The 12,229-nt window shown below is 53.6% G+C and overlaps 2 protein-coding genes across 4 annotated transcripts in view; one reads left to right on the top strand and one right to left on the bottom strand.

Annotated features, from left to right (window-relative positions):
• RBM18 (RNA binding motif protein 18) overlaps positions 1 to 10,088 on the bottom strand; it is an 85,661-nt gene extending 75,573 nt beyond the window's left edge. The window contains exon 1 of the mRNA XM_030207306.1: positions 10,073 to 10,088. The gene's annotated coding sequence lies outside the window, so the exon portion shown is untranslated. The remainder of the gene's footprint in view (positions 1 to 10,072) is intronic.
• MRRF (mitochondrial ribosome recycling factor) overlaps positions 1 to 12,229 on the top strand; it is a 46,508-nt gene that overhangs the window by 920 nt on the left and 33,359 nt on the right. The gene's annotated exons all lie outside the window — the stretch shown is intronic.

Here is a 12,229-nt window from a genome sequence, read left to right as displayed (position 1 = left end):
TTGCTACAGGCAAGCTGGTCTTGTATAGGCCTTGCAAACTACTGTTACAAGCTATATGTCTAATAGCCCTGCATTCTGTCTGTACATTAGTAAACAGCAAACTTCTTTTGTTAGTAAACAGTAAAACTGGATAAGGCACAAATGTCCAGTGCAGTAATAAGGTGTGGCCAAACAGCCAAAAGCAGAGGTAGAGTGCATAAGTAAAAGTCCATCAGTAGGCACAAAACATGAGGTTGTCCTGTTGCTCAGTAGTATTCAGGTAGTACCGGCGTTCCACTCCTTCATTCCCCCCTTTTGATACTTGAACATCCATTCTGGTGGAGAGTATCACCTCCATGAACCCTGAAAAGGAAAGAAAGGACAAGGATAGTTAGCGAGGGAGGCAACAAGCGAGCCCTAAGCCCTTGCGCAGCCGTTGGTTGCTTCGCCGGGGTTGAGACGGAGGGCCCCTAGTGGAATCCCCCCCCCTTTGTATCCGGTCTTATGCTGACACAAGGGTGATGGCCCATTGAGTGACTCAGGGGGTGCAAAGTGCACATCAGCCACAAGGTGCTTCATCGTCAGCTTCATCAGACTGGGGAATGGGGGAGTACATCTGGAGAGCCATAAGCTGGGCAGCAGCACGGCGATCAGCGATGCTTTCCATGGTGGAGCGGAGACACCTGAAAACTAAGGGGAGAGACAAAGGTATTAATAGGCAAGACAGCAAGAACAGGCCACCCATGACGAGGAGGCCTTGCAGGCTCCCGGAGGTTGGGAGCCAGCTGGTGAGGGAGGAAGTCCAATCCCACGCACTGTTCCAGGTCTGGACGGGGACGTGGGCTAGTTTGACCATCCGGTCAGTTATCTCCCTGATGACATGGCTCTGGTCATCAATCTGTAAGCAGCAATTACTGAGGTTAAACTTGCCACACACCCCGCCCTCCTGGGCTAAGAGGTAGTCAAGAGCCAAGCGATTTTGGTAGACGGCGGTAATGAGCTTAGTGTTCTGTCGAGCTAGGATATTGAGGGCCAGGGCCGAATCGTTAGTAAGGATTTCGAGTACGGCCTGTAGGCGAATAATGCGATTCAGCATATAGATAGGGGTACGGTACCCGTATGTACCATCTTCAGCCCACGTGGCCGGTCCATAGTAGTGAATGATGCGTTCAGGCGGCCACTCGTTGTCTTTCCAGTCTCCAATTTGGACTTTGGGCTTGACGGGTGGGAAAGACCGTTTGCGTCTGGCCGGGTTATCAGGCCCCTTTTCCACGTATAGGGGGATACCCAGGGTTTCGCCGACTCGCAGGGGCAGAAGGAAAAAACTAGGGCGGACAGTGCCCAAGAGACAGGTACCGTACCAGCGGGCCGGGAGCTGTTCGTAAGCCCTGCGCCCGCAGATATAGTAGTAGCCCTCCGGGGCTACCCACTTGAGGGAGGCATTACCTCCGTACGTCCATGTCGTGTTCAAGGTGGGTTCTGTCCAGATAGGCTCCGGGGTGGGCAGGTTGTCCGTTTGCCACCAGGTCGTCCGGCTGCCATTATACTGAAGAACCCCCGTACAAGCAGAGTCTCCCACTGGTACAGAGTAACGCTTCGATGGCGCTCGACTAGCGCAGAGGGTACCTATGATATTTGTTCTCAGGGCCCATTCGTACGGCTTCGGCCGTTGGGGAAAGGTAATGTTAGTGGTGTTGAGTGCATCCCATGTGTGTTGTCGGATCTCTCTCGCTTCCCAGGGCCATTGTTCACCCATGTCGGTGCCTCCACAGACGAAACAGTTGGCAATTCCGAGGGAGAGGGCGATGTTTTCAGCCAAATTGAGGAACATATTTCGGGCTTCTGGGGAAATGGGGAATTTAGTCTCGGTCTGCTCAGCACGAGCAATTTCATCAAATACGTCTTGGTAGCCGACAACAGTAGTCTGGTAGTGCGTAGGAGGCTTCGTTTCGAGACTCTGATATATGGTAATATAGGTCAACGGATCCATTCCTCCGCCGTCAATGCCGAGGCCCCACGTTCCTCTCCAGGGCATGTCGTGTCCTCGGATGGGCCAGTCTAGGGACACATAGTTACCAGAACCTCGACGAAATTCGCCCAGGCCGGCGCATCCGGCATATCCTCCTCCCGTATAAGCACATACGCGGTCCCAGCCCGAGGCTCGAGTGTCGCCGGCGCATGGGAGCCACAACCACGGGGAGCAGCATCTCATGTCTGGACTGAAGGGGCAGACATACTTGTGGTCCTTAACGTATGCCTCTCGCCAACTCTGGCTACCACACTTGCGAGACCAAGGGTGCTTGTCCATGGCGGCACAGACGTCGAAGGTGAGGGTTGCTACAGTTTGGATGCCACCGACAAGGATACGAGTGGAATTAATGTAATACAGAATGCCATCTCCCTCGACTCCCGGAGGTCCGGCCACATACGCAGGGAGTCCTACGCTGAGGGTGACATTGTAGTATCTTGGTTTGGTAGGGCTGTGGCAGATAGTGAGATTTCCTTGGAGGCATCTGTGGAACTGTTGGAGGCCATTCGGAGTGATGAGGGCACAAGTCGGGAGAAGCTGGCAATCGCCTTCCGGGGGCTGCGTCTGGTGAATGAGGGTAGTGACTAGGTGATATCCTCCCTCTATACGGTGGCGCACGAGGCGCAAACATTCAGTGCAATTCAGGCTCAGGGTGGCAGGATGATAGCTCGGAACTGCACACAGGAGAAGGAAGATGGTCAGCATTATATATGTGGTGGGAGGTATCCGAGCTTTTGCAGCAAGAAGATAATGAGGCCCACGATGAAGGCTGCGATAAAGTGAGAGCCAAAAACGCAGTGGGTCCAGAAACTGAGTTCCTGTTGCTGGGCAGGCATGAATCTGGTGGTTCACGTCTTTCTTAGAGTCAGCCGTAATGGAGCGTCAGGATGTTGGTGCGCAGTCCAACGCTTCAGGGTGCTGCTAGTGGGAGCAGCAGGCTTCAGTCGGGTCCAATGTATCCACACTGGGCTTCCTGCAATTTTAACAGCGGTGGAGGTCGTTAGGAGAACAAGGGAGGGCCCCTTCCATTTGGGCTTTAGGCAGTCAGATTCATCCCACTCTTTTACCCAGACCTCGTCTCCCACCCTGAACCTGTGCGTAGGATTGGTGAGGACCAAGGGAGCTACTCTTTCAGTGTACTGCTGGATGTCTTGCACTACCTGGTGTAAGGCTCTCATCTGTTTCACTAAGGAACTCTCACCCTGTATCTGCAAGGAGTCGGGAAAGGAGGGTAGTGGTGGTGGCCTAGCATACATCATCTCGTAGGGAGTAAGGCCGGTAGCCTTGGGGGTACACCTAAGATGCAGCAAGGCCAGTGGAAGCAGGTCGGGCCACTTGGCTTTTGCTTCTTGGCATAGCTTGGCAAGCTGGTTCTTCAGGGATCGGTTAGCCCTCTCCACTACTCCACTGCTTTGGGGTCTCCAGGCACAATGCAACTTCCAATCGAGGCCCAGTCTGGTACTGAGCTGTTGTGTTACTTCACTAGCGAAGGCGGGGCTGTTGTCAGAGTTTATTTGCTTGGGGAGGCCGTATCTGGGTAGGATTTGATGAAGCAGTAGGGAGGTAACTTCTTTAGCCATTTCCGTTCTAGTGGGCTGGGCTTCAATCCATCCGGTGTAGGTACACACGGCGACGAGGATAGCTTTGTAGCCGCGCGCCGGGGGCATGTGTGTGAAGTCAGTCTGGCACACGTGGAAAGGGCTGGTGCCTCGGAGAACATGTCCTGGCATAGGGCCGGGCCCCGTTCGAGGGTTGTTCCGGGCACAAGTCGCGCATCGGCTGGAAGCGTTTTTGGTCCACAGGGATAGTTTGTTGATGTAGTAGGTCTTCTCAAGTAAGCGCCCCAGGGCGTCCCTTCCCAGGTGGGTGCGGTCGTGAGCCTCCTTGGCCACCGTCCAGGCCAAGGCTTCGGGTATCCATATGCGCCCATCCTGTAGTATCCACCAGCCATTGCGTGACTGTAGACCCTCTTGTTGGGCCCATTCCGTTTCTTGGGGGGTGTAGATAGGGGTCTCCGTAGGGAGCTGGACGACGAGTACGGGGTCAGGAGGGTGAGAGGAGTAGGGGAGCTGACTTGCCCTTTTTGCAGCGTCGTCTGCCCGCTGATTTCCCCGGGCGATAGGGTCCGTTCTTCCAGTGTGGGCCCTGCAGTGCATCACAGCCACCTTCTTCGGCTTCCATACCGACTCGAGTAATTGGCAGATCTCAGCGGCATTTGCAAGTCCTTTCCCTTCAGCTGTCAGAAATCCCCTCTCCTTGTACAAGGCTCCGTGCACCTGGAGGGTGAGGAAAGCGTATTTGGAGTCGGTGTAAATGTTGACAACTTTTCCTTCAGCCCACAGGAGGGCTCTGGTGAGGGCGATTAGCTCCGCTTTCTGGGCTGATGTTCCGGGTGTCAGAGCCATAGCCTCGATCACATGGTCCTCAGACACCACCGCATAGCCAGCTCTTCGAATTCCCTCTATCACCTGGCTGCTTCCATCGGTAAAAAGGGTGATGCCCCCTTGCCAGGGTTGATCCTTCAGGTCCGGTCTGCTCGAGTGCACAGTGGCCATTACCTCTTCACAGTCGTGGAGTGGTGGTTCAGGGGCCGGAAGGAGGGTGGCAGGATTGAGGTTGGTCGTGTCCAGGATCCGCACCTCCGGATTTTCGCACAGGAGGGCTTGGTATTTGACCAATCGGGAGTTGGTCATCCATCTGGGTCCGTGGCTCTCGAGTAGGCCGCGGATGGTGTGGGGTGTGGTCACAAAAAGTGTTTGGCCGAACGTGAGTTTATTGGCCTCGTGTATCAGGAGACAAGCAGCCGCAATGCTTCGTAGGCAGCCCGGCCATCCTCGTGCCACGTTGTCCATGCTCTTGGAGAGGTATGCTACAGGGCGTTGCCAGGTACCGACCAGTTGGGTAAGGACTCCAAGTGCCAATCCCTTCTTTTCGTCGATGAACAAGTGGAACGGCTTAGTCACGTCTGGCAGTCCGAGCGCTGGTGGGGCCGCAAGGGCATCCTTAAGGTCCTGAAGGGCTTTCAGTTCGCTTTTCTCCCACCGGAGATCTTGGCCCTCGAGTTCAGGTCCTTTCAGTTTGGCGTACAAGTCTTGGGTCAGGACAGCAAAATTGATGATCCAAATGCGGCAATATCCAGCGGCTCCGAGGAGTGCCCGTAATTCCTTCTTGTTTGCAGGAGTGGGTTGGTTGCGGATAGCTTGGGTTCGGGGGATACCGAGCCTTCGGGTTCCTTCTCGGAGGCGAAACCCCAGATACTCGACTTCGATCTCGCATATCTGTGCCTTCTTGCGACTGGCCCGGTACCCCTGGGCTTCCAGGGTCTTCAAGAGGTAAAGGGTAGCTTCTGCACAGTCCGTGTACGTTTCACGGGCCACCAACAGGTCATCCACGTATTGGACGACCGGCCCATACTCGTCCTGATACGTCTTCAGGTCCTGGGCGAGTTGGTCGCCGAAGAGGGTAGGCGAGTTCTTGAACCCCTGGGGAAGACGGGTCCATGTATATTGCTGCTTGGTTCCCGTCTGCAAGTCTTCCCACGTGAAGGCAAACAACTTTTGGCTGTCGACAGCAAGAGGGATGGAAAAGAAGGCGTCCTTCAAATCAATGACACTGTACCACTTGGTCTGAGATGGCACTTGGGCTAGGATGGAGTATGGATTTGGTACGAGGGCAACTATGTCGGCTACCTGGTTGTTGACTTTCCTCAGGTCCTGGACGGGTCTGTACTCGGATGTTCCTGGCTTCTTAATGGGCAACAATGGGGTGTTCCATGCGGATCTGATTGGTTTAAGGACTCCCTGTTGAAGGAGTTTCTGTAAATGTGTGTGCATACTATGCCGGGCTGCATAGGGGATGTGGTATTGTCCTTGGTTGACAACTTGAGCATTTGGTTTGAGCTCAATCCAGATGGGGATAGCGTTAACGGCCAGTCCGCCGGGGTTCAATTCTGCCCATACATCAGGCACTTCATCCATTATGGCTCGCCTCTGCTGGGCGAAAGGGGTGTTCTGGTCGTAACGGCAGTCGCCGGGTCCTACAGTTGGGGGAACGTGTAGTCTCCATTCTTCTCTTACTGGACAGATAAGTGTCACTGGCCGATCTTCAAAGCGAGCTTCCACTTCACCCGTAGTCTTGAACTTCAAGGTGGCCTGGAGCTTACAGAGTAGGTCTCGACCAATCAAGGGGACCGGGCATCCAGGGATGTGTATGAACTGATGGGACACCATCGTCCCTCCGATCTGGACTTGGCGCTCTTTGAGGAGGGGGGCTGCAAGGGATTTCCCGGAGGCTCCCACAATTGGTATAGTTTCTTTCGTGGCTGGGGCTATGGCAGTGGTGATAACAGATCGCTGGGCCCCCGTGTCTAGTAAGGCCTTCATAGATTCTGTCCCCACCCGAATTTCCACCAGAGGGTCAGTGGGGACTCTGCCCTCCCGGTTTCTTCATGCTGTGCTGTCTCGGGTAGCGTCCACAGCCATCTGCCATTCCCTCCGGTCATCCCGTCCTCTCTCTCTTCGGCCCCTTCCACGGCCTCGCCTAGGGGCCCCCGTGCGGTCGCCGGTCTCCTCCTCTCTCTGCCGGTCCCATGATTCCTCTTCTCTCGGGTTGTCCCGTATCTCCTCTGGACAATCAGCCCACCAGTGTCCTTCTTGTCGGCAATTTGCACACTGGTTACGCCCTATGGGGGACCGCGTTCCTCTTGTTCTCCTGCCCCTCCCCTTTGGTCTAGACCTCATTCGTTCTTCCAGCACCGTGGCCAACACATCTGCCTTCTCCCGCATCCGTCTGGTCGATTCCTTCCGGGCCTCCACCTTCTCCTCCTGGTCGCGATATCCGAATACGCGATCAGCTATAGCTTTCAGTTGGCTTAGGCTCATCCCTTCGAACCCCTCTGTTCTCTGTAGCTTTCTTCGTATATCCGGTGCCGACTGGCTAACAAAACTCATAACCACGGTTGGGAGGTTCTTAGGGTCCTCGGGATTTATCGGGCTGTGCCTCCTGAATGCTTCCATAAGTCGTTCAAGGAAGTCCCCTGGACTCTCGTCCTTTTGTTGGACCACACTGTGGATTTTTCCCATGTTGGTAACCTTCTGCTTCCCCTTCTTTAAGGCGGCCAGGTACGCCTGCTGGTATCGGCGGATAAAGGTTTGGCCTTCGGCGGTTCGGTAGTCCCACGTAGGGGCAGCGATGGGCGCCTCCGTTTCTATTAGGTTCTGTAAATTGGCATGAGCCGGATTCGCATCCCGGATGGCTTGCTCCATATTTTGTTGTAAAAGGCGGCGTTCTTCAGAGGTCAGGACGTGGGCGCTCAACTGCCTAAGGTCTGCCCAAGTTGGATTATAGCTGTATATAATGCCTTCCACCAGCTCTATCAGCTGCTCGGGTTTCTGGTCGTAGGACGGCCCATGGAATTTCCAGTTATACAAATCGGCACTTGAGAAGGGAACGTGGCTATAAACTGTTGATTCGATGGGCTGGCCCCCCCCTTCCGCCGGGTTAGGGGTATAGGTGGTGGACTGTCGAACTGGGAATAAGTGGGAGGTTCCCCCTTTTCGGCTGGACGGAAGGGCCTGTTGCGGACTCGATTGGGGGAACCGAGTAATGTTCTTCACAACCCGTTTACTCTTCCGTGTGGTTGCGAGGCCCGGTGACTCAGGTGAGGCTGGGCGGGACGTCTCCCCGGCATCCGACTCTGACCCGGAAGTCTCGGCGTCAGCGGGGCCTTCTGCTAGGCCCGTAAGGTCAGGGTACATAGGAGCATAGGGCGGCGGCGCGATGTCGTCTTCGTATGCTTCCGCCGTAGCAAGTATCGGGGCTTTTGGAGGCTTCTTCTCGGCCGAACCCTGAACTTTCCCTGCGGTTTTCTTTGGGGGTTTTTTCCTAGAAAGTGTGTTGGTAGTACTGGGCGTAGTTCCTGCCTTGACTCTGGTAGCAGGGGGCGTGGTCTCAGTGGCTTCAGTGCTAGGGGCGGTAGGCCGTATGGGGGCGGTCCCTGCGGCCTTCGGGACGGCAGCGGTTGCCGAGCTTTGGAGAGCGAAGGCATGGGTCGGCAGGGTTCTAAGTTTGGTTTTCCGGCCTTTTCTCTGCTTTACCAACATAAGGGCGGCCTTTTCTACCTTCCGTTGGGCCCAAGCCGGCGGATCCCGGACTACATCCAACCACGCTTCTATGTATGGAATGTCCTCGGGACAGCCTGGGTTTCCCTCAATTATAACAATATTCATGACCGCCGCCACTTTTTCATACTCGAATGACCCTTCCGGGGGCCATCCAGCAATTCCTAGCCCTGGCCACATAAATTGACATCTCTGTATCATCCCGGCCCTGCTACATTTATCTAGGTCGAACACTTCGCTAAAGTGTTCCGTCATTAAATCTAACGGTGAGGACCCACCCCCGCCCATCCTAACCTGAGTGCCAAAGGACAGGTGACGGACAAAGGGGGAAAGGGGAGGTGGAGGAGTAAGGGGTCTCGTTCCACCAGACACAGAAGGGTCAACACTCGGCCTGACCAGGACGCGGTCGCCCGGCCTGGAACTGCAAGCCCATTCACACACTCTCATACGCCACAAGAAACCCTCCCGTTCGCCGCTCGGTTTCGTCGTTGGAGCCTAGTGAGTTTCGGGACCTAGTCGGATACCAATAGTCCGTATTAGTCACTGGCTAAAAGAGGGTGATCACGCCTCTTCTTCGGTCCTTACTGGGCCGGTCACTACGTAGAGTATACTCGCCTGTCCGCCGGGGTCGCAGGCTGCGCCGTCGTACGCTTCTCTCTGAAATGGAAAAAGGTGCCTTGTCGGAACCACACAGCCCCCTCCACAGTCAGGCGGAGTGGATCGGCCCTCCTCCGGGAGATGGACGCTGAAATCAGCGGTGGCCACTCACCACCTTCTCAGGTGGGGGTCGATGACCCGATCCGACCGCAGTGGGGGAGGGGAAGAATATAATCCGATTCCCCTTTCTACTTCTGTCCCATCTGGGTCGCCAATGAAACAGGTGGGAAATCAGGAGACGAAAGGCAAATTTTGGTTCCAAACAAGGCAACTTTATTGCTAGCAAGTGAACAGCACCGAGTAGCCTCGGGACACTGTGTGTCATAAATCATCTGACGCTTACATTTATACTTCCCTACTGGGCCTGCGCATTTGGCCCCTTACACGTCACAACTGTCATGCGCAGTAAACATTTGTAGTTCTTACAGTACAAAATTGTAGTCCCAGTACGTACACACGTCATAACACTGAAATGATACTGGCAAGAAAAACGAAACTTAGCAGCTTATTCTTCACACACACACAATGCTCCTTTCTAGCACAGGAGATAAGGTTCGGCTCAGGAATGCAGGGGGGTGTCAGCACCCTCCAAGGTCGTCTATTCAGATGGCGTTGCTACAGGCAAGCTGGTCTTGTATAGGCCTTGCAAACTACTGTTACAAGCTATATGTCTAATAGCCCTGCATTCTGTCTGTACATTAGTAAACAGCAAACTTCTTTTGTTAGTAAACAGTAAAACTGGATAAGGCACAAATGTCCAGTGCAGTAATAAGGTGTGGCCAAACAGCCAAAAGCAGAGGTAGAGTGCATAAGTAAAAGTCCATCAGTAGGCACAAAACATGAGGTTGTCCTGTTGCTCAGTAGTATTCAGGTAGTACCGGCGTTCCACTCCTTCAGTATCTGTTTTTCATTGAAGACGACTAACGTCTCATGGTACTATGTAAGCCACATTGAGCCTGCAAATAGGTGGGAAAATGTGGAGTACAAATGTAACAAATAAATTAAGGGCGAGGGAAATACTGGGTGAGAAGGAACAAGGGGAGCACTCTACCAAAACCCTCATCCACACCCTTGTCACCTCTCGTTTGGATTACTGCAATCTGCTGCTTGCTGGTGCCCACTTAGTCACCTCTCCCCTCTCCAGTCAGTTCAAAACTCTGCTGCCTGTCATGAATTCCGCCAGGGTCGCTTTACTCATACTACTCCTCTCCTCAAGTCGCTTCACTGGCTCCCTATCCGTTTTCGCATCCTGTTCAAACTACTTCTACTAACCTATAAATGTACTCACTCTGCTGCTCCCCAGTATCTCTCCACACTCGTCCTTCCCTACACCCCTTCCCGTGCACTCCGTTCCCTGGATAAATCCTTCTTATCTGTTCCCTTCTCCGCTACTGCCAACTCCAGACTTCGCTCCTTCTGTTTTGCTGCGCCCTATGCCCTACGTCTTGCTCCATCCTTGACCATCTTTAAATCTAGATTGAAAGCCCACCTCTTTAACTTTGCTTTTGACTCGTAACCGCTTGTATCCACTCGTCTCCACCTACCCTCCTCTACACATTAATTGATTTGTTCGCTTTATTTTTTGTCTACTAGATTGTAAGCTCTTGGAGCAGGGACTGTATTTCTTCTATGTTTGTGCAGCGCTGCGTATGCCTTGTAGCGCTATAGAAATGCTAAATAGTAGTAGTAGTAGGGCAATTGAGTAGTGGCTAGGAGCCAAAAGCAGTCATGAAAAGGTGGGTTTTCAGCATAGATTTGAAAACAAGTAGAGATGAAGCTAAACGTACAGGCACAGGAAGTCTATTCCAGGCATAAGGTGCAGAGAGGGAAAAGAAACACAGTCTGGAGTTAGCAGTGGAGGAGAAGGGGGATGACGAGAGATTTGTCCAGTGAGCGGAGTTCACGGGGAGGAATGTAGGGAGAGATGAGAGTGGCGAGGTAATGGGGGGCTGCAGAATGGATGCATTTAAAGGTTAATAAGAGAAGTTTGAACTGTATGCGGAAGCGGACAGGGAGCCAGTGAATTGATTTGAGGAGTGGGCTAGTGTGGGTATAACGATTTTGGCGGAAAATAAGTCGTGCTGCAGAATTTTGGACAGACTGGAGAGGAGAGAGATGGCTGAGTGGAAGACCAGTGAGAAGCAAATTGCAATAATCCAAGGGAGAGGTGACAAGGGTTTGGATAAGGGTTCTGGTAGCGTATTCAGAAAGGAAGGGGCAAATTTTGCTAATGTTGTAGATAAAGAAATGACAGGTTTTGGCGATCTGTTCAATATGCGCAGAGAAGAAGAGAGAGGAATCAAAGTATATAGTTGTTGGTCTTGCGTAATGAGTATTTGAAAAATGCTGAATGGGTAAGTCTTAGACTGGGAAGAGAGTAGAGGAAAATGTTGGACTGAGAGGAGGGGAGAAAGTCTGGGTGGTGTTGAATGGGTTGGTGGGAGGGAAAGAGTAAAAATAGGGAGACACAGGATGCAAGACCTGGGAAAGAAATTTGTAGACTGGACATTGGGGAACTAGGAGATGCTGAAGATTGAGAGAAGGGAGGAGGGGGAGAGCGATGTTAGACTTGACAAAAGACTAATAGGCCGATAATCAGAAGCAAACGCGTTTGCGGGTTCTGACCGCAAGTAGTATGCAAATGCATGCTAAACAGGTATTTTATTATTCCTCCTCAATGATCAGCAGGCAGCGCACCAAACAGCTCAGAACTGGTGTTAGAGTTTGTAGAACATTGGGGAGGAATGGAGAGCCCTGTCCAGCATGTATTTGTATGCTAACAGGCCCGCCATCCCCCCAGTGGAAACCCCCACCCTAATCCAGTGACTTGGGGACTGAAGGTCCCCCCCGCCCCCCCAAAAAAAGCCCTGGTGGCCCAAAGGGCTGCGAACACAAGCCCTCCCCCCCCCCCCCCCCCGGCCTGGTGGTCTAGTGGCCCCTTTCCCTGCTCCCTCAGGAACCCCGACCCCCACCCTAAGCCAGCAACACAAGGAGTTCCCCTGACACAAGTTCACAGGGGGCTGGTAACCCTCCTCGCACCCAAAAAAAACTCTAGTTGCCCAGTGGGCCGCGAACACAAGCCCCCCAACGTGGTGGTCTAGCGTCCCCCTTCCCCGCCCCCTGTACCTGAGTAGCAGAGGAAGGAGTAGTACACTCCCTCCTTTTCCAGCGCCGCCTTGAAAATGCACTGGTTTGGCCAGGGCTGGACACTGTCACCAGACTTTCATCACCCCGTGAACTTGTGTCGGGGGGGGGGGAGTAGGTCGGGGCTGGAGGTCCACCGGACCTCCAGCCCCTGTGTTGCTGGCTTGGGGTGGGAGTGTGGGGAGTAAGGGGGGCACTAAACCACCAGTTCCTTGCATTGCAGGAGGGTCCAAATGGACTTCCAGCTTCTGTGACAGGTCTGGGCTTTTGACAGCCCGGACCTGTCAAACAAGTGCAGGAG

Source organism: Microcaecilia unicolor, chromosome 6 (genome assembly GCF_901765095.1).
Source record: "Microcaecilia unicolor chromosome 6, aMicUni1.1, whole genome shotgun sequence".
In the NCBI taxonomy this organism is placed as follows: Eukaryota; Metazoa; Chordata; class Amphibia; order Gymnophiona; family Siphonopidae; genus Microcaecilia; species Microcaecilia unicolor.
The sequence above is the reverse complement of the archived record's forward strand: the minus strand, read 5'-3'. Positions and strand labels throughout refer to the sequence as shown.